At 45.3% G+C, this 22,391-nt stretch overlaps 1 protein-coding gene across 2 annotated transcripts in view; it reads left to right on the forward strand.

Moving 5' to 3' along the window:
• Adcy2 (adenylate cyclase 2) overlaps positions 1-22,391 on the forward strand; it is a 332,154-nt gene that overhangs the window by 171,272 nt on the left and 138,491 nt on the right. The gene's annotated exons all lie outside the window — the stretch shown is intronic.

The raw sequence follows: 22,391 nt of genomic DNA on the forward strand, positions 1-22,391 counted from the left end.
CATCAACCCAATGGCTCAGGCCAGAATGGAGTGATCGTGCTTAAATTATGATTGGCCAGATCGGATGGCCAGATCGAAATACTCCCCGCCCTGGGGGGGTGGGGCTCGCGCGCGCATGCGCTGTGGACGCGCATGCGCACAAGTTGCCCACAAGCTGTCAAGTTTGACGTGGAACAGCAAATGGCGCCCAGGCCCCGTGCCCCTGACATGACAGCGCCATGGTGCGCGCTACAATAACTCATAATCCTAACCCCCCCTCCAGTGCTAGGTGAGAGCTGTACTTATTCCCTCCATGACCCTCTTTCCTTTAGATGTGGCCAAGCTGGACCAGGAAAGGACAGTGCATGAACAGGAGGCAGAGAGGGCTTGTGCTCACAGAGGAAGGGAACGCAGCCTACAGAGAACTTGTCCTTAGGGGCAAGTTCTTTCCAAGGAGTGGACACTAACAGACTCCTGGAGAGGCCAAGCCAGTGTTGTGGACACTACAGTAGTTTAAGAAGCTGGTACCTAGTGTCATGGCCAGTTTGTCATAAAAACTGGCTCACGCGCTAGCAATAGCACACTCCTATTGGCTATTTAAAGTGTGCGTTATTGAGGGGTATCCTATCCAGCCAGGGTTTTCTGCAGGTGGATCCTGGACTCCTGATCTTCATTATGGATTATGGAACTAGGAGAGCAGAACTGGAAGCTGCAGAAGACTGCTGGCGATTCTGGGAAAGACACGGCGTTGATAGCTTGAGCTCTTGGCCAATCGCTACCTGCCAGGGTTGTACTATCCTGCTCTTAGAACTTAGGAGACTTGCTTTCCAATGACAAGCAATGATGTGAGATACCTCCTGGAGGAGTCAGGTATGCTGACTCCGCTCTGGGTACCCGTGAGGATATGAAACCCATGTCCGCTTGAGTCCCCAAGTGTCCCGTTGAGCGGGTATTTCCCCACCTCCTGCTAAGTCTTGGCAGACTTCATGTTTCAGGCAGGAAATGGATCCTAGCTGGAAAGGGAAGCCGTGAAGACCCGCAGCTGCCCCGTCATGGTGTCAGCCTCCCTGTTACGCTGAGCAGGGAGTTACTCGCTCTCCCGCAATTGCTTTAGTAAGAGCTCCAGATGGATTTTTATAGTAACCACATGGGGTAGGAACTGTGGGTTTATGTCATGCGTCATGAGGATCGACTGAGAAGCGGAAGAGAAGCTGGAGTAGAGAGAGGTCACGAGATGAGCGGTATAAGAGACTGTGGTATCGAGGGGCGTGTCCTGATGTGAGTCTGAGTAATAGGATAGCAAGGGTGACAGTGAAGGTGTACTATGTCAGCTTCATGTCACTCTGACAAGCCAACTCCAAAGACCACCTGAGAAGAAGCGACGGTTTTGTCTCACGGTTTTGTATGTTTTGGTTCATGGATGGCTGGCCCTGTAGCTTTGGAGTCTGTGGTGAGGTGGGACAACATCGTGGAAGCATGAGACAAAGGGAATTGCTGACTTCATGGGAGAGGGAAGGAAAAACAGAGCACTGATATCGCTTTCAAGATTACATAGCAATCACCTACCCTGCCACCACCAGGCTTGTCCTAAAAGATCCCACCTCCCATAGAGTCATGGCCAAGAACCAAGCCTTCAACTCGTGGCTTTTGTATATATTTCAGAACCAAATTATAGTGCAAGAAGCATGATAATTTTATGCAGAGATTATGGGACATCCCTTTTGGCCGTGTTGGAGAGTATCTTTGAGTCACTGGGTAGAGATTTGTGCCACTATGAGTGAATTCTTAAAGGGGTATGTATCTAGGATTGAAGCACAGATTTAGGGACATTTTACTAATGGCGTGTGTCAACCATAATTGCCAACGTAATCATTTAGCTGCAATTCTAACAAAGTAAAGCAAGACATGGCAATGGGGACAGAGGTGTCACAGGAATGCTCAGTGAAAGAAGACAGTGAAGGATGACACAGAAAGATGCCAGGAGGCAGTAGATGGCAGAGCTTGGCAGGGGAGGGTGCCTGATCACGTACATGTGCCACGGTGAATTTGAGGAAGCTGGAAGGGAGGGTCAGAGTGAATTTGGGGGAGTGGGAGGGCATGGGCTATTCAGCAATTTGAGCTTGCCAATAGAGAATGTCCCATGTGAGCAGGAGTCCAGCTGTGGTTCTGGTGGACATCACCAATTTAGCAGATATTCAAGAGATAAGGATCAGATCCAGTTATAGACCTGAGATTGCTTGGAATCAGAGCTAAAGCTAGGGGAGGGCTCCAGGACAGGACCAAAGGCCCACAGTCATGCTGAGGGAGATGCCCAGCCCTGTTTCTGCCAAGGTGAAGGGTGGAGCATGGTGGTCTGAACTTTGCTTAGGACCCGAGTCCTTCTCAATGGGCTCCTTTGGGTTTCATTTTGACAGTAATTTTTAGACCAGTTTAGTTTCAGGGCTAAATCAATGGTTTTCTTTTAAATGAACAGAGGAATAACCATGGAAGACATTAAGATAGGGCCAAGACCAGCCAAGGTCAGTGTCACTGGACCTTCCCTCCAGAGACCCAGGAGGAGGTCCTGTTTTCCCTCTTCTAGGTTCTGGTGACTTCAGACACTCTTTAACAAGGATGTCCCCACCCTATCTTCTCTCCTCATGGCACCGGCCACTGCATTTAGTAGCTACCCTCATTTATGATAATCTCATGGGAAAATTACAGGTTTGATCACACCAGTGGTGATTTAATGAAGTCCCTGTCCTGGGTTTCAAGTGGGTGAAAGGGTCACCATTGAGTAGCTACAATAAATGACAGGGTGGCAGCTTTTGACATTTCTAGGGAACACAATCTCACAGCGATCTCCGTGTCCCTTGGGTCATTAGTATCTTAAGGTATTATGGGAGCAGGAAAAATAGTCTTCCCCAGGAGCACACTGATTGGTTGTCTGGTACCAAATGATCATCCCTGAAAATATGCATGCAAGTAACATCATACAGACTAAGCATCTTGTGTGTATATATATATATATACACAAATATATATACACACAAATATATATACATATATATATATTTAGCAACAATGAGAAAAAGAGGCCATGAATTTGACCGAGGGTAAGGAGGGGTATATTGGAGGCTTTGGAGAGAGGAAAGGGAAGGGGTACATGGTATAATTGAAGTAGATCTCAAAAAAAATAGCAAACCATTAAAATAAAGTAAGTGTTAATGTGTGAGGTGCATGCCGGGTACCAGGAAGGCATTTCCACACTGAGCTCCAACCAGGTCCCACATGGCTTGTAGCCCATCATTATATAAATGTTCCTTGAAGAAGAGTGCATCTTTTGATCGGCTAGCTCTTTGGTTCAATTGGTCTGACTTCAGTGGTGCTGGGAGTTGAAGCCAGGACCTCATGGTGCCAAGTACTCTGCCACTAATGTATGTCCACAGCCATCTGCTCCAAGTGGTCAGTTCATGAATGTCTTCTTCATCTGGACCGGCTGCTTCTCAGCCTTCAGAGCTTCAGGCCCTGGGCCGCTTGACAAGGACCCTTTTGTGTTTCTCTAGAACTACTTCAAGGGCTCTCCTTGGGTTGCCTTACACCACAGTCATAATCATCTTCCTCTTAAAACTATCTTAGTATGTCAGCCTGTAGAAGAAGGTTGATTTTTTTTTGATTGCTCTCAGTTTTTTGCCTTATTGGTTTGCCAGACTATTTAAGGCACGCCATATACATTTCTTTTATATATGGTCTCAGCTTGCTCATTCAATTTACAAAACATACTCAGCAAACTCCATGGGAGCTCCTTCTGTGCACAGGCAAGGCTGTTTGGTGACTCAGCTGGGCTTCCCAAATACATGAGTCAGACATACATTTGGCTGGGAGAAAGAGAGCCAGGGACACACTTGAACAAATGGAAATTGTTTCTTTACATTAAAAAAAAAAAAAGAAAGCACTCACGGGAAGAGAGATCCTGTCCGTGATCTGGTGTGTCAGTGGAGTTAGGGTCCGCACCTCCAGGAGTCTGCTGGCTCTTCCCACGGTCACTGAGATCCTACTCCACATCCCACCCCTTCATCTGGAACAAAATTGAACATAGGGAGTGGGGAGTTAGAAGTGTCCCAAGTCCCAAGAACTACACCTGCTCTTCTTTCTTAGGAAATTAAGTTTCAAGAGGGCCTTCCTCCCACAAACCACTCTTTTCGCTCCTTGCCACATCCAATCACAAGAGAGCCTGGGAACACAAACATACGGAGTGTTACCCTGACTTTTCTTTGCGTGTATGTGTTGGAGGGTAAAGCAGGCACCCATAGAGATAGGGGCAGGAAGGTCTTGACTCAGAGATCAGCCCTGCGTTTGTTCAACCCAGCTATTTCCAGGTCTTAGGGGCCTTCATTCTACCGCCGCACACGGGCATCTCATCTGACTCAATGAAAATAGCTATTAGCTTAGTAGGCAGTCATTAACTCTGAAGTAGATAAGCCATGAACTGTAGTTTCCCCCTTTTAAATACGGGGTGAACTTCTTGGAATGCAGCGCCCCGGGCACTTCCGTGGCATGGAGCCCATGCCTCTGTCGTCCTACGACTGCGGTCGGCCTTAGAGAGGCTGTTAATTAGACAGGGAAGAGCCTTGCTTTGAAGGGGATGCTAGCAGGCATTTTGATGCCAGGCTGATGCAGCATGAAGCAACCCTCTCACTGAGGGCCTGGGTAGGGGACAGTCTGGCTTGCATCTCCCTTGGAGGGGAAACTCCACTCTCTCAGTATGTTCCTTTGCCCCCTCCAATGGAATGTTGTGGTAGAGAGGAAGGGGAAAAATTAAACAATTACACAAACAGTATCTTATCTATGTTATTAATGCAACATCAGTCTATGGGAAATTAATATTATTTATGAAAGGCAATCATGCATTTGCATCTGGACTGGGCTCATGACCGTGGAAGCACAGCGTTGGTTGTTAGCTGAGTTCTCTCTGAGTGCCTTCTTGTAGGCTCTGGAGTACCGTCCTTATTAATTTTAAACTTAGCGCAGTTGCTCAGCCAGACGAGCATATTCAGGATACTGGCATGCTGCAACGGAAGAACGTGGGAGCGATAATTTTAGAATGCAGCTCGTTGTCCAGTTTTAATGCCATGGTTTCTGTTTCCTTAGAAGACTGGGATATTTGCTTTGTGCTTCAGAGACACGATTTATCGGTACACACAAGTGTGTGCTCCATCATGCCGAGAGGGCTCGTTTCAACACCGCCCTTCCTACGTCATAAGGGAGCCGCTCCTCCCAGCAATCTCAGCCTGGCTGTGGTACTATGCTTACCCTCTTCCGTCCGTGGGCACCTTGTCTGCCCACTGGCATGGGCCCTCTGAAGTGTCCCTTTCCTGGCACGGTTGTGACACCTGAGAGCGGGTCTTGGCTCACCTCTTACATTGACCACTCTGCCTTCTTCCCCACGCCATCCTGAGGATACCTAATCCTTTTCCCTGGCGTTCCCTTCTCTCCGCAGTCCATGTAGGAGCCCCCTAAGGAGTGGCAGGGTGTCTTTGGTTTGGTTTAAAGCATTAATCCGGGCCTCTCATTTCTTGTTTGAATAGCGAAGCCATCAAGCATCCTCATTAGCATTAACCATTATTCAATCCCTGACGAAATTCTCAGCCCTCCTTTCCACTTGAACTGTTTCTTTGTTCTGGGGGTATTAAAACTGAGTCATCTGCCTCTTACGTGACATTAAGTTTCTCCGTTGGTCCTGCGCAGCATTTGTACATGCAGATATTTGTGTTAAAATTAACTGCCTCCCGGGGTGGGTTCCAGGCATATGCCTGTCTTTTCAGCGCGCCAGGCGCACCCTGATTCAGAGCCTAGTGCCCTGAATCTCGTGAGGAGAAGACCTAGAGGCGCTTCATTTTGTTTGCTTCCCAAACCCTGCCCCTGAGCCAGAAGGTGCGTCTGGGTTGCACCTCCTCTTTACAGCATGCCCTTCAACGTTACAAAAATGTAGCTTTGTACCCTGTACCATCCTGCGTGTTTCAAGGGATGTTCTCACTAGGTTCCTTAAAACTATAAACCAGGGTGGGAGTCACACACAAAGTTGGGTATGATTTGTTTTATCGGTTGAGAAAGAGGCACGTGCTCAGATGGGCATACTTAAATCTATGCCAATGGACTTGTGAGCAAATTGGCCTTCGTTGCGGAAATGATGTCGTCAGGCAGAAAGCAGGCCCTGGGGAGAAACCTGTTCACAGAGAGAGCAACCTAGAAGCCTGTGTTCCTCTGCTATCATCATCTTCCTTCTTGGGCGGTGTCAAGTAGGTTTCTGGAATAATCCAAGCTATGAGACATGCATTGCTGGCTTTATCTTTAAAGAGGCAGGAAAGACTGAACTAATATTAATGTGGTCATTTATCACAAGGAATGAACCTCTCCTGTAGACCGGAGCGTTGTGTGGTACCATCTCCTACCTTCTCTTTCTGGAGGAAAGAAAGAGCCGTTTCTGTGGGAATCACTCGTGAACGTGGCATTAGCACAGCGGGGGTGCTGATCCCTGTGCTAAAGTCACCTCTCAGTCGGGAAAGTTGCTCGGCGATAGAGGGCTGCCCTGGTGTTATTAAGGCCACTGAGTTAACCCTCAGCTCCATCGCCTAGAAAATGTCTGTGTTTCTGGAAGTTTTTGCATTATCACTCTCCTGGGTGCTTTTTAAACAAATTTTTTGCAAGCCACTCTTGTGAAATTTTAATGCCAGTGGTATATTACATTCTGCACGTGGGATGTGTATATGTATGTGTAAATTTAATACCTTATCAAGATCCAGGGAAACCTAAGGCTTAGACAGGGTTCTCAGCCTGTGGGTCACGACCCTTTCACAGGGGTCGCCTAAGGCCATCAGAAAATGCAGATATTTGCTTTATGATTCATAATCGTAGCAAAATTAGAGTTGTGATGTAGCAATGGAAATAATTTTGTGGTTGTGGGTCACTACAACACAAGGAACTGTATTAAAGGGTCACAGGCATTGGGGAGGTTAAGAACCACTGCCCTAGGGAGTATCTGTGGAGAAGGACATACTAGCCAGGGACTAAAGCTGCCAGGAAATGCCCTCCTCCACACAGGGCTATTCCCCCAAGGATGGGCTTCCCCATTTTTCTGTAACTGAGATAATCACCACTCAGTCACCACCACCTTCCTAGACACAGGTCCTTTCTCTGGATGCTTTAGAGTGCCCAGCAGATCGGAGTTCGAGCCCTCAGGTCCGGGAAGGTTTCATTTTCTTTTTGATGACAAAGCAAGGGTCCCAATCTTCATGGGGCTCACTCTTTTGGGGAAAGTTCATGTCCAAACTCATGATGGGTTTTCAGGTGTCATGCGCATGGTTTGCATGAAGGGACAGTTCCACATACATAAAGACAGCACCCTGATATCCAAAATGATGTAATTCCATGGCGCCCTCAGTAAATGTAAGAGGCGGAACATTGGGGTGGTTGACCTAGAAACAAAAATCACATTTAAATATGAGTCCAAGAGGGCAGGATAATATATGTTTTTGTTCGCATATAATTGTCAGCTGTTCCTGACATGTCATAGTTTTCCATAGCATTTATTGAATGAACAACTGTCTATTATTCAGTAAATGAGGTAGGGAGACCCCAGCTCCGATGGAGTAGATCATATGGACATGGGAGATTTCATTCATTCAAATAAGGAATTAGAACCCCCGCTAGTCATGATGGGTACTCTGTGATCTACTCAGTATCCAAAAACGGGGATATGTGGAGTGTGAGGAGAACAGGAAGGCAGGCCGGTGAATGTAACTATAAACATAGGAACACAAAACATATGTTTTATAGCCAGTGACTGTGCGGAACTCCAGGGAGTGTTGTTGGCAAGGCGCGGAGGGAGCACAATCTCAGGGACACTTGAGGGGTCACCTGATCCCTTAACAGGAGCATAAGGAGCAGGTGTGGGCAGTAGGCAGGGAGCAGGAGAAACACATGGGCAAAGAGCCTGAGCGTGGATTTGTGACAAAGCTGGAGGATTTTACCCGAAAAGTTGGCCTCCAGGGCAGAGCTATGGGACAGAGCAGGGAAGAATGAGGTAGACACGGCAGAATAGAAAGTGTTCAGGGCAGGGTAGAGGTAACGAAGAGATCCATTTTTATGATCCAGACCTCGAAGGAGCAGCCCATATGTCCTTTTGACATTGCTGTCTGGAGAACAGATGACTACAGAAGTGACAGGCGTTTGGGTCATCAGGAAGAGCGACAAAACCAATTGCTCAGAACACTCAGAAGCCAAGTGAGGAGTAGAGGGACCATTGGGAGGGCAACTTGAAAGGAATTAGTGTCTCTAAAAGGATGTTTAGTGGTGGATTGTGGTTACTTCCTCACGTAGGTGAGGGACAAGAGCAACACAAAAGCTTGTCTATGCATCTTGGAGGGATTTAAAGGGAAAATGAGAAGATGGAGGTGTCTATGCTAAGCTGGGAGTAGACTCATCTGCTGAGAAGGAGGATGCTATAGGAAGGGTGGTGCAGACCGAGCTATGGTATGGCGCCTAGAGTCTTCCTGCCAGGGAGATCTGAGAAGCAAGGCGATGGTCCAGCTCTGTGTGGTTTTCTGATGCTTGCATGTGGACTTAAAATGTGTTTTCTTGAAAGCTGTGGAATTTGCCGTCAAATTTGATCAGAGTGCATTCCGAACACGTAATTTAAAATGATTCTGGTCTGTTTAGTCCTGTTCTACTCCCAAAGTGATTCTGATGCCAGGCACATCTTTTCCTCATCAGCATCCTTCACTGTGGCGATTGCTGGAGGAATCCTTGAAGTATGGAAACCATTCCTTCTCACAATTACAGAATTTTAATGTTTCTGTCAGGAAAGTGGCTCTCAAGGCCTCCTGACTACAGGAAGCCCAGCATTGCCTGCCTCTGTTCCTTCCCAATGCAAAGATGATTTTGAGTTCCATTCTCCTTATAGTACCATAAACACAAAAATGTAAAAAAAAAAATAGAAATTTTTTTATTAGTTGCCAAATGGAATGTCTGCTCTTTATTGTGAATCTTTTGTCTGTTTGTTTGTTTTTCAAGATGGGGTTTCTCTGTGTAGCTTTGGTGTCCTGGAACTCACTCTGTAGACCAGGCTGGCCACAAACTCCCAAAGATCCACCTGCCTCTGTGCTGAGATTAAAGGCGTGCTCCACCACTGCCAGGCCTTATTATGACTCTTAAAAGGTCATTGTCTCAAGACAAATTCATCTATCAGTGTTAGTCTTGATTTTCAAAACATCTACTGGTTCTCTTCTTGATGACTTTAGTGATCAGATTTATTGTCGTCTGTGTCCACTTTGGCAGTATTTTTTTCTTCATGTTTCAGAGTTTTAGTGGCCTTAGATGGATTGCTATTTTCTGGATGGCCTACAAAGCCCTCAGAAAATGAGGAATTGTATTAGTTTGTCCCAGAATGAAGATATGTTAGGACTTTTAATTTACTTATTTTTATCATTGAAAGTTTCAAAGGGAGTACAGCCCTTTGGTCTTATTTTCTTTGTAACCTGGAAAAGTGTGGGTCAAGTCCACCATATTGAAAGCATCTGGCTGGATAGTAGCAAGAAAAAGAAACTGGGTCTCATCAAAGGAATATATTTCCTTTTAGGACGCATTTGATTGGATATAGAGAACACCAAGCGATATAAACATAAACTGCATGTTACTTCTTCAGGAAAGATCAGTATTTGTGACTCAAAAAATGACAAATACATGGCTTGTTGGTCTTTATGCTACGCTGGTACAGTGAGTTTCTCTGATGGGTTTGTCAGGAAGCAGCTGTGGTCGTTTGAATGTAGTTGGCCCCCATAATCTCTTAGGGAGTGACACTGTTAGGGCATGTGACTTTGTTGGAGTGAATATGATCTTGTTGGAGGAAGTGTGTCACTGGAGAGGGGCAGGCTTTGAGGTTTCCTGTGCTCAGGATACCACCCAGTGTCTCAGTTGACTTCCTGTTGCCTGCAAGATATAGAACTCCCAGTTGATCCTCCAGAACCACATCTGCCTGCAGGCCACCATTCTCTCCGCCATGATGATAGAATGGGCTGAAACTCAAAGCAAGCCCCCCTCAATTAAATGTTTTCCTTGTAAGAGTGGCTGTGCTCATGGTGTCTCTTCACAGCAAGGGGAAACCTAACGAAGACACAGGTGTTGTGAGGTGATGAGCTAAGTTGGTACTCTTGAGTAAGGCCTGCGTGGGAGTGAGAAGAGCAAGAGCACAGAGAGGGGCAGCATGGACAGGCGTGGAGGCGTGGGGTCAAGCCAAGTCACAGGATAACCAAAGTGCGATATCCGTCACAGTTGATTCAACTAAGGGGAAAACACTGGACTTCTGCCCCTTGTATTTATTGACCACGGTACTCCTAACAGCTCTGGGAGATAGAAGGGAAGATGGGAATGAGTGATAGAAAATGAAACCCCAGAAAATAGAGAGGTTTCCAGTTCCTGAGGGCAAATAGTGGAGAAGCCGCCATGGGAAATGGAGATGTGGCAGGAAAGCAGGTGGAGGAGAGCCCACTGCTCAACAGAGAAGAGAGCCCACTGCTCAACAGAGAAGCCAGCGTCTGCGGCAGTGTGCTCCGAGCACGTTCGCTGACCTTCCTGCTACGGAGCAGTCCTTCAGTGCTGCCCACACAGTGTTAGGGCAGCCCTGTTAGCTGGGGGTGCAGGCTTCCATATGCCTCCTGTCCTGCAGATGCCAACCACGCTTATGTATTCATGATGATGGCCGCCCGCACTGATGAAAACCAAGTGTGATCAAAGGGGCTCAAGCAGGACAAAAGCACTCCTACGGGGAGACCCAGAAACTTGGTCTCTTTTTACAAAGTCAGGAACTAAAGGCAGTCCTGCCTAGATAGCAAGCGGTGTCTCAGATAATAGCCAAAGAGGAGACCCAAGTAGCTGACCCAAACCCAGTGAGCACAGAGCTCAGCCTGGGAGGACTGAACCTTCTTTGGCCAGCCTGAGCAGTGTTAATATAGCTTCATCTCACTTGACATCTTCCATAAGCAACAGTTACACAGAGTAAGAGGAACTGTGAGTCTAGTACAGTCAACAGAGGTGGTGGCTCACTAAGAAGCACCTAGAAGCAAAAATAGTATTTGTAAATTTGTACAAGATGTTTATGTAGAAATACCATGTATCCATGTTTGTAAATGTTGAGCACAACCCAAATCTCACTTCATCTGCTCCGGTTTTCCCTTTCCAAACGGTGGCTTCTTGGTTCATCTTTCTGTATATACAGGCTTCCATCCCAGACCTTCCAGAGGCCTTAATGCCAAATCTGCATAATCTTTCTCTTGAGGCCTTGACTACTAGGTTCATTCAGAGAGGCTGGTGACCTTTCTGCCAGGACTCGGGTTGGCGGTGACGATGCTCTGTCCAAGGCCCTACTGGGCAGCCCAGTAGAGTACAGAACAGGTCTCCAGATCATAGCTACATAGTCTTCCTTTCGCTCTCTGGATTGTATGATAACAGAGCATTTGAGGTCTGGTCAATTCTAAATTCTCTGTTGATTTTCCTTCTCTTTGGTAACACCTTTGTAAACAGACACTAAGGGGGTTATCTCTTTGCACATGCTGTTTTCTGGGGCTGTGACTTTCTGGAGGCATTGAGAGAACAGATTATTGCTTCACGTGTCAGTGCACACAGAGAGGTCATTCCTGCCACCAGTGCGGTGCTTCTTCTCAACATTTATCAGGACGATCCACATAACAAGTCCACATCATTTCATTGCACATTTTGTTTAATTAAATGAATTGTTATATTCACTTTGTTGGAACTCTGTTTGGTCAGTGAGGTGGTTTCTAGGCTATGAGCCCAGTACTCAAGAAGATATTGTAAAATTTCAAGTTAAATACGTCAGTGCTTGGTATCTGCCAAATCTCCAGCTCCCTTGAAGGCTGTCTTGAAGGAACTCCTGGTTCCTGCATTCAATTGCAGTGCGTTCTCCTCTGGACCTTGTTTGCAAACCTGGGTTTTAGATGTTGCTGAGAGCCACCACTGCTTAAAATCAAGATGGGGCCCCTGCAAAATTACGTTGCAGTTTTGAATTAGAACTGAATATTGGGAAGTTATGTAGCACTCAACCCGTTCATGGTGGCTGCTGACATCGAGTAGTAAGTCACTGTGGTTGGTTATCTAAGGGTGACATAAATTACTTGATTATTTTGAATATTTGATTTCAACATATCATGGTGAGTGCTAGTTGTGACTGCTAAGTCTTTAGAACATAACATGAAGTTGTTTTGACCTTCCTGGTAGCATACTAAAAATCCCTAGAAGGTTCTTTGGTCCTTGGAGCTTTGTAAGGAATTCATGACAGTGACACACTGCAGGCATTGTGGATCGAGGAATCTGTGCTGGTGCTTTTATTTATCCTAGTGAAGCTCTGTAGTGTTTGAGGAAGAGGGCGCTGCCTGTCATGAACCTTCCTTCAGCCTGCACCCATCCTACTCTTACTCACAGAGACAGAGCTTTGATGACTCTCCAGGGGCAGACTGTGGGACAATCATCTGGGAAGCACAGTGACTAAGATTGACATCTCGGCTCTCATGAGGACGCTGCTGTGTGGCAGGGTCCCACCACCTCAGGATCTTACAAGCTTTCCGCTTCCTCTTCTGCACTGATCTGCGAGTCTTGTGGGGAAGTGTGATGTAGCTATCCCATTTATGGCTGAACACTTCAGGGCTCTGGCATACAGGAATCCACAGTGCCTGGAAATGCATGCCCAGGACCTTCACAAGATCAACCTTCACAAGATCAAGCCAGACTAAAACTTCTAGCGTAGATCAAAGGGGTTCTAATGACTGTCTCATTTCACACCATAGTCATTTCCAGTAATAAGTGACATTCTAAAACATCCAAGTTTTTATTCTTTGAGTATGTTTGCTGGGAATGTGTAAATTAATTATTTTCTTCTTAAACTTATTTTGTGGCCCAGTGAGGTAGCTCAGTGCACAAATGTGTTTGTTCTACAAACCTGAAGATCTGAGTCCAGTTCTTGGATCTTAAGGTAGAAAGAGAGAACACACTCCCAAAGGGTATCTTAGGACCTCCACATGCGCATGTGTGTCTACACACAGAATATATAAATTAATTAAAGGAAAAGAAAAATACATTGTCACGTTGATAGGGACCAATTGTGTCAACATGGACTTCATGTGTTGAAGTAGTGACTCCACATAAGACTTTTTTTGGACACGAGGTCTTTGAATGATATCTAGGGTAAAATAAAAGGTTAGAGTTACCTCTAATACTAGTTGTTTGATGAAAAGGATGTCAGAACACTGATACTTGCAGGGCACTTACAGAAACAAGGCTATGCAAGGTGTCACTGTATTAATGCCCCCTTCAAAAAGTAGACTGGAATTTAATCACCTTTTAAATAGTGGTCAGTGGAAAGTCTATGAAGTGGTGAGGCCATGGTGCATGGTGGATCTACCTTAGTGTTGTAGGAGTCTGCTTGTTTGGTCTCAGCTGCCCAGACTTGAGATAACCACACAGAAACTGTGTTAATTAAATCACTGCTTGGCCTATTAGCTCTAGCTTCTTATTGGCTAGCTCTTACATCTTAATTTAACCCATTTCTATTAATTTGTGTATTGCCATGTGGCTGTGGCTTACCAGCAAGGTTCCGGCTCATCTGTTCCTGGTGGCAGCTACATGGCTTCTCCTGACTCCACCTTCCTTCTCCCAGAATTCAGTTTAGTTTTCCCCACCTATCTTTATTCTGCCATGTGCAGACCCAAGACAGCTTCTTTATTCATTAACCAATAAAAGCATCACATATACAGATGACCTTCCCACACCACCTTAGTGGGCACTTCTGTGTCACTTTAAGACTGCAAATGCAGCCTCCTTTGCCCCCTTGCCACCTATCTTCCACCTGTATAGGCACGGCATGATCCTAGGAAGGATGTAGCAGTTGGGGTTCCACTCAGGACTCCAAAATCACCAAACTCATTGGCACCTTGACTCCAACTTTCTAGTCTTTTTTGCTGGGATCTGACGCTTCATTTGGACTATAAATTATATAGAGTGATGTATTCTTCCATTACCAGTGTGGATGGATAATACAACACACGGTGAAGTGCAATAACAAGACAGTCATTTGCAGGCTAGAGAGAAGCTCAGCTTAGCCTGCTCATGCCATGATGTTGGCCTTAGACGATAGATAGATAGATAGATAGATAGATAGATAGATAGATAGATAGATAGATGAAAGATAGATAATAGAAGATAGATAGATAGACAGACAGATGACAGATAGATAGATAGATAGATAGATAGATAGATAGATAGATAGATAGATGAAAGATAGATAATAGAAGATAGATAGATAGATAGACAGACAGACAGATGACAGATAGATGATAGATAGATAGATAGATAGATAGATAGATAGATAGATAGATAGATAGATAGACAGATGATATAGGTAGACAGAGAGATAGATAGATGATACTATGTTGAAAGGTATGATGTTTGGGCATGCACATACTTTGGACTGTGGTCACTGTCTACTTGAGGATACAGCTGCAGCCACACCACAGTAGTAGCACAGGAGAAGTTGGATGGTGTTCTAGGTAAAACAGATGCATATTCTCTTACAGAAATTACCCAGAGATCATAGGGAGGCATCAGTGTGTTTTAGACCTTGCCTTCATGTGCTCAGAGGAGTGGGTAGACCGAGGAGGATGGCAGGTGCTTGAGGTGACTCAGAAAGAACCTTCTGGCGAGTCAGAATGCTGTATAGTGCTTTTCAGCCTCTCGTCCTATGGGAGAAACTGCATACAGGCATCCCCTCTCAAAAGCACTGTTGTTAACTGCTCTGTTTTTTCTACCCTCAAATGGTTTCAATTACAGATCAAAACATCTGTTGCCTGTTTGGTTGGTTGGTTGGTTGGTTGTTTGGTTGGTTGGTTGGTTTTGGTTTTTTGAGACAGGGTATCTCTGTGTAGCCCCAGCTGTCCTGGAACTCACTTTGTAGACCAAGCTGGCTTCAAACTCACAGAGATCCTCCCGCCTCTGCCCCCTCTCCCCGAGTGCTGGGATTAAAAGCGTGTGCCACCACCCAGCTGTTTGTTTTTGGTTCCCGTGTGGCTGTATGCTGCCTGTTTTGGTCAGAGTGAAGAGAATATTCCAATTCAAAGCCAACTGAAGGAGCCAGAGCACTCCTTGTCTTTCGCCTTCCTTGGGAGTCAGAGACAGCAGGACCATACTGCTCTCCTGGGAGCATGCTTCCTAATACCATGTTTTCCACCTTGAAGATTGACCATGCTACAATTCGTTGTTGCCCGTGTGCTTGTGCACAGCCCCCATTGTTCTGTGACCTTCAGTGCCCATATAGCTAGATCATCTACTAAGTGTAAAAGATACAGCCTTAAGGATTTTTCCAGTCATAGTGGGGCACTATTTATCTATTAAGTGGTAATGAATAAAGCAGGTGGCATTTAAATGAAGCTATCTATGGTTGATTCAGATTAATTAGAGTTAAATTAATGAAAAATGTGTTCAGGTTTTCTTGAAAAAAATTAAATCTGCCAAAATTATCATAAAAAAAACAAATTATATAGTTCCTTGGAAAAACGTATTAAGGACTAGTCAAATTGGGATTGTATGAACAATATACTTACATGCTTATATATGTCTAAAAACCACTGAGATGTATCAGTTAAAATGGATCCTGCTCAGATAATAAGCTGTTCCCATAGGAGCAAGAATTTAGAAAAGCACAGAAACCAGCATCAAGGGGTTTCTTAGTGTTCTGGAGACCACTTGTCTCCTGGGTCTCTCAAACAGGAGCTGGAACACCATTGGATATCATAGACTTTCAACATCTGAGGACATGGTGACCTCTATTGGTTGTCAGTAGCGATGTAAAGTTCAAGCAACCATTACTGGATCATAAAAATATCTGATGTGAACACCAACATATTGTGAATGTGTGTGTGTGCCAGAAGGCATTGTGAGGAGACAGGGTCCCAGCTCCACGCAGACCAACTCTCACAGAAGGGATGTGTGCTCTCGGATGCTCGGAGACTGGGCCCCGGAGCCAGTTTGGAGAACAGGGGAATGAGGAGGAAAGTGTCTGATAGTACTGCTTGGTAAAATAGGTCATCTGTTAAAAGAAAACAACTCGCCCCATTCTTGGATACAAGATGTGGAAAATATGGGCTGTGTTCCTAGCAGTTCCTTCTCTTCTAAATTCTACCACAAAAGCCTGTGAATGCCCATAAAGTGTGGTATGGCTTTAAAAAAAAAAAAAAAAAAAAGAGGCATTCTCACACAGAACTGAACAGGATGCAGGTATGAAATTGTCAAAGAATAGACACAATAGAAGTTAAAACACATATTTAAATTACTGTTTACTGTTTCTGTAGTTCTCTTTCCTTTTAATCTCTGTAAGTTCTTTGTAGCATTCACGGGTTCTATCTTCCCCTTCCCACAGTGCAGCCCGTGGCTAAGGCGGTCCTGTTAGCTTGAACTCAGATCTAGAATGCACTGGACATCACCGGAGTTGTGACCCCTTCTCTACAGAAAGTAGGAGCCGAGACTCATAAGGGAGCTTTGTGTACTCTTCTTCCACGGAGCTCTGAGTACTGGGGACGCTGACTTTTTTATCTTTCTCCGTGTTCTGATCTGTCCATCAGAGGGCCCTGCTCTCAGCAGGTTCAGATTGACAGCTGCTAAGCTGTGAAATGTCTGGGTTTTTGTGTGATTCAGTCAGTGTCCCCGTTTTGAAGGAAAGCTGTGCTCTCAATGACATGGTCTGTAGGGAGAGCCAGCTACAAGGTCATGTTGACCTTCTAGACGCCATACTTCCTTTAAGTAAGCTTCCAGGTCACTCCAGAGAAGAACAAATGGTTCTGAAGGCCCCCTCCCTGCTGCCTACCCACTGCACTGGAACTGAGCACTAGCTCTGTGGTGCCGTTCTATAGCCTAAATATAGCTAGAAATAGCCCAGTGGCCTCAAAGAGACATGGGAAAGAGTGTAGAGGAGTGTAACACAAACAGTCATCATAGTACTGTCTACTGTGCGATGGTAATTCCCCTAGGAGTCAGGTTGCATGTGACTCCTCGTTTTCAGTTTTAACCCAAGGCCTTGACAGCAAGGCTGCTGAGCCTTCTGTTTCCTTCCTCTTTCGTTTAGAAGGATTTTAAATTAGAGTAGGGTTCTAACACCCAGCCAAGTACCTGTGGCCATTGTTAACCGAAGAATCCTTGCTTCTTTGTGAACGCTGCTCTTCTGCAAGCCCATGCTCTGTTCATGCGCATCTCTGAGGGTCAGGGAGAAGGTCTGACCCATCTCCCACCTCTATAACAAGCAGAGGCAGGGATTGGAAGAGCTGTGGGCACAGCAGGCTTCTATGGGCTGTCCTGGCACAGCGCACTTTCACAGATTCCAGACATGAACCTCACACAGTCTGAAGATGTCGTTTTAACCCGGGACGGGGGGAGGGTAAACCTGGCCTGGCATTATTACCTGAAGCGTTTTTTTTTTTTTTTTCTTTTTCTTCCAAACCATTTCAGAGGAGGCTAACTTCCCTGTCCTGTTTTCTAACAGAGGTGATGGTAGCTAAGTGAGACAAGATAAAAGAGACAGAGACAGAATGATGCTATCAAAGAAACCAAACACTGTGAAAATAAGAGTTTTTGTTAGATGCTGTGTTTGGCAGCCTTTTGGAAAATAGAAGGCTTTGATGTGATTTTTGAGAAGCAAAATCTTAACCTAATCATTTCTTCCACACCTTGGGTTTGATATGAAATCATATGACTGAATCAATTTGAAAGAAAAATGGCTCAGGATGTTAGTTAGGTGCTATTGAAATTCCACACTCAGTTCTGTTAGCCATAGCATATGGTCTACCAAGACAAAGTCAGGTATCAGAAATGATATTTCATAAGTTTCACATCAGAAAAAAAAACTCCCATCATATTTTATTTGGGATTAACTCTTTGTCATTTACTTCTTGAACACCCTTTGTGTGTTTGCAAGTAAAACTCAGAAGATGCACTCCTAATTATTGGTACTCAGGAAGTGTTGAAAAGCATCGAGAGTGATGGTGGGGTCTGGAAAGAGGGATCAGAAATCAAGAGCTGTTGCAGAGGACCCAGTTTCTGATAGCACACCCCACATTGAGCAGCTCATTGAGCAGGTTGGATTGGGGATCAAACACCTATGGTCTCCTTGGACATTGGTGTCATATACACGTGTGTGTGTGTGCACACACAAATAGATAAAATAAGTCTTTAAGAAAAAAAGAATCAACATCTTGAAGGAAGTTCTTCAAATCCATGGCTAGGCAGACACACATTGCTGCCTCACAAGCCCCATTTAGCACAGACAGACAGGCTTCCATTGATGAAAGCTAAGGAAAGTTCTTAATTTTGTGTGTAAGTGTGTGTTTGTGTTTCTACATTCATGTGCACATGAATGTATATGTGTGTGGTCATATGTGTGTGTGAACCTGTGTAAGTGTGCTTATGTGCATGTTTATGTATGTGTAAAGGCATGTGTGCATAGGTATGTGTGTATAGTGTACATGTATATATGTATGTGTGTTGTGTGTACTATGAGCATGTGTGTGTATGCATATATGTGCCTGTGTGGAGATCAGAGGTCAAAAAGGTCAAGTGTCTCCCCAATTGCTCCCCATTTCATTCTTTATGTCCCTACACTGAACCTGAAGGTTGCTTACCAGACAGGACTGGCTGACAGGTGGATTCCAGGAGCCTTCTTTGCCTCCTCTGCCTGTTGGCATGATTACAGAAGCATGCCACTGTGCCCAGTTTTCACTGGATTCTGGGGGGTCAAACTCAGGTCTTCCTGCTTACACCGTAAGCACTGTACCAACCGAGCCACCTCGCCTGTTCCATAATTTCTTACTGGACAGGAATCATTTGACTGGTCAGCCACACAGGCAATGTGAATGGACCCAGAAGTTCTCAGGGCACACCCAGGCTTCAGTCTGCCATTAGGGGTCTGATCCGGAGTCAGCATTCCCAAAGCAGCCTGCCCCCCAAGCACGGGGTAGAAGCTAGCTAAGGTAATGAAGAGAAGAACCCCACAACTCTGTGGTGACAGGGTCCTCCAGCAGAGCTGGTTCTGCAGCCTAGAAGCACTCTTTTGATACCTACTGTTTAATCCCAGTGTGAAGCCTGACAGCCATGTCACTTGTCAACAATTGTCCTGGGCACTGTGGGACAGATGTACCACCCACTGGAAGGACAACTTCCCTTCTGACAAAGAGGAAATGAGTGGGCAGTGTAACCTGAGGAGAAAACAGAGAGGAGCCTGTGCCTTGGCAGTAGATTGGGCTCTGCATTGGCTGCACTCACGCCCCCTGCTGGGAAGGCTGGGGCACACAGGCGGTGGCTTTGCTCACTTCTGTTGCTTGCCTTGGGTTAATATTCTGGAGGGGTTGAACTCCCAAAAGCTTGCTATTTGTGTTGAGGGCACTTTGAGAGGAAGAAGGGAGTCAGCTCTCACAAATGATAACTCAGTTGCTTTGTTATTGCTTCAGATGTACGCAGTGAGGAGTTAGTGTTTTCTCAGTGGGCAGCGAAGCTTTTCTTCCTCCCTGCGTTTCTTAGAGCCCCATTCTTCAAAGATGTTCCAGCGATGATGAGGTCTGAGTAATCCTTAGCAAACCACATGGTCATTTCACAGAGGCTAAATATAGCGGGGTTTGTGAATGGCGTGCAACTGTACGTGAACAGATCAGTCTTGTTCAGCTGCAAGTGGAGCCCCTCAAGCAGAATGTTGAAAAGGTCTTCTAGCTGGGCACAGTAGATCACACTTTTGATCCCAGCACTTGGGAGGCAGAGACAGGTAGATCTTCGTGGTCTCTACAAAGTGAGTTCCAGCACAGCCCTCGCTACACAGTGAGACCCTGTCTTGAAAAACAAACAAACAAACAACAACAACAAAGAATATCTTCGAGACTTCCCACCCGCTCTAGCGTTGGCACTCACAGAGGCTGTGCATTGCTGTACAACAATGGTGAGAACGAGAGTCCTCCAGGCTAGAAAATGTGTGGACATAACATTGAAATCGGTCTCATCGCTCTCAGTGACCTCTGACCTGGTACACACACTCATGGATGATGAAGACATATGCCATCCACACAGCACTTGGGTTTTACATGGGAAAATCATAGGAAACCCTTGTGTATATGGGCCACACGTGTGGTTCATGTGGGGATACTGGCACACACATGCACATGTATGCCACATTAATTACATGTCTTCCTCACGCATATAGCATGTAAAGAAAAGCACACAGAGGTGCACATAACATTAATATTTTAGCTATCTGTTCTACTGGCGTAGAGATAAAACACGGATGCACGAAAGAGCCTCTCAGAGGTGAGCTGTGAGACTGAGTTCGATGAGCCACCCCGTCCAATAGCTGTGGTCTTGTGAGTCACGTGGGGCAGCACCAAAGATCCCTCCAAGCCCATAGGGCTCTTTGTAGAGTCTATGGAGTACTAACAGCAACTCAGAAACAAGTTTATCAATCCATTCTTCTCATCTTAACTCTCCCCTGCCTACCTCTCAATTTCCTGCATTCCCCAGGACTTTAGGGTACTTAGAACCAACATGTCATTTCCTTCTGTCTCCACAGCCTGTAAAGAGATAAGAAAAGGCATTAGAAGGAAAAATAAGAAACATGGCCACCTTTATTGTTATTGTCCCTTTAGAAACACACTTAAATATGTCCCCTGCCTACCCCCGGATGAGGTCTTCTGCAGCCTTGTGGAGAGATACGCCATGGCTGGGAATGTAGCACATGCTAGTGCCTGCTCTTTAGGGAAGGCAAGCTGCATAGTGTCTGTGATTTACTCCTGGAAACCATCCGATGAAAGCATATTGGTCAGAGAGAATGAAGGGACAGCACCCGTGATTCTGTGGAGTTTGAATCCGAGAGAACTTTGAATAAATGGGATAAAGCTCCTGCCGGCTTTGTCGAGTGGCACATGATTCTAGCATTGCTGGGAAACACGAGGTCTTTGGAAACAATGCCCTTTTCTGATGCCACTGAAGCCACAAGAGACTTGCCATGTTTAACGGCCATGTGGTATGTCTCCCATACCCTGGATAGACCTACAAATTCAACCCTGAGTCCTAAGGAGCTTGCAGCCTGTGAATTATGTGTCAGACAGGAGCATCCTGGGAAGGCCATTGTCACCCCCTGCTGATGGGAAAACAAAGGGAATATGTCTTGAGAGCAAATTTGTAACATAAATCAAGAACTTAAAATATGCGTGGCTTTTGACTTCTTATATTATTAGTAACTGAGTCTAAAGCATTGATCAGAGAGGAAGTCACGGCTTTCTGCATGAGGCTGACATCTGAACATAGTGCATACACATGGAGTATTAGTGCAGTAGCTCCGAAAAATATAGACATATATAGACGTAGCTAAACGAGTCATAGAACTGAATACTAACTAAGAATTTGGAAACCTGCCTCCACATAATTTCTGTGATCTCAGATACCTTTTATTTTTTGTTACATAAACAGATCATGCAGCTACCATAAACATAGAACCAGGCCTTTATGAACAAGACGGACATCTTGACAAAGGAAATTTAGAACAGAATTTTAAAATAATTATGGGTAGCAGACTTTTTCCTGGGCAGGGAAGTCAGGGCTGTTTTCAGATTTCTTTTATATTTTTGTGTTTTCTAAGTTATGAACACACTTTTATTCATCAAAAGATTCGTAACTATTTTTTGTTTAAGGGCTCCTTTCTTCGTCTATAAACAGAAAACCACTTATTGAGCTTTAGTGAATGCATTTCAGGGTGGGATGGCGCATGTCAGTCTGCATTTCTCAGAGGTGCTGTGTAACAGACGTGAAACCTCTGTGTCATAGGACAGTAGACTGCGGGTGGCTGGGGAAACTTTCTTCCACATGTCTGTCATCTTGGAACAAATGTAGAAAAGCAAGCATCTCAGCTTTTGATAGCAGACACGAGAGCAGAGTTAAACACAAATGGCTGCAAGCCCTGGACAGGTACAGTTCTGCTCCTACGGCATCAGAAAGAAAAATGGGTCAAAAGATCTCCTGAGTAAATTGGGAGTGTGGAGGTCATGGGAGAAGCAAGAAGGGGAGTGGGGAGGAAGGGACCAGAGAAAAATGTGTAGCTTAATAAAAAGGGGTCAAGCCCAACATCAAGAGACAGACTCTGAAGGGCAGGATGAGAGGAGGGGATGGAGTCCCGAGTGGAGATGCATGTTTTGTTTTAGGCAAACCATAATACAAATGTCAGTTGAGAAGCAGGAGTAGAGACTATTGCCTGAGTTGTTTTTATTATCCCTGACATGCAGTCTGCTTCTAGTGGGTCCACAAGGAAGATGCCCTCACCGTTCTGAATGTCCTCTTCCGTCTCTTTA

Source organism: Alexandromys fortis, unplaced genomic scaffold (assembly GCF_014885135.2).
Source record: "Alexandromys fortis isolate MF-2015 unplaced genomic scaffold, M_Fortis_MF-2015_v1.1 scaffold_52, whole genome shotgun sequence".
Classification (NCBI taxonomy): Eukaryota; Metazoa; Chordata; class Mammalia; order Rodentia; family Cricetidae; genus Alexandromys; species Alexandromys fortis.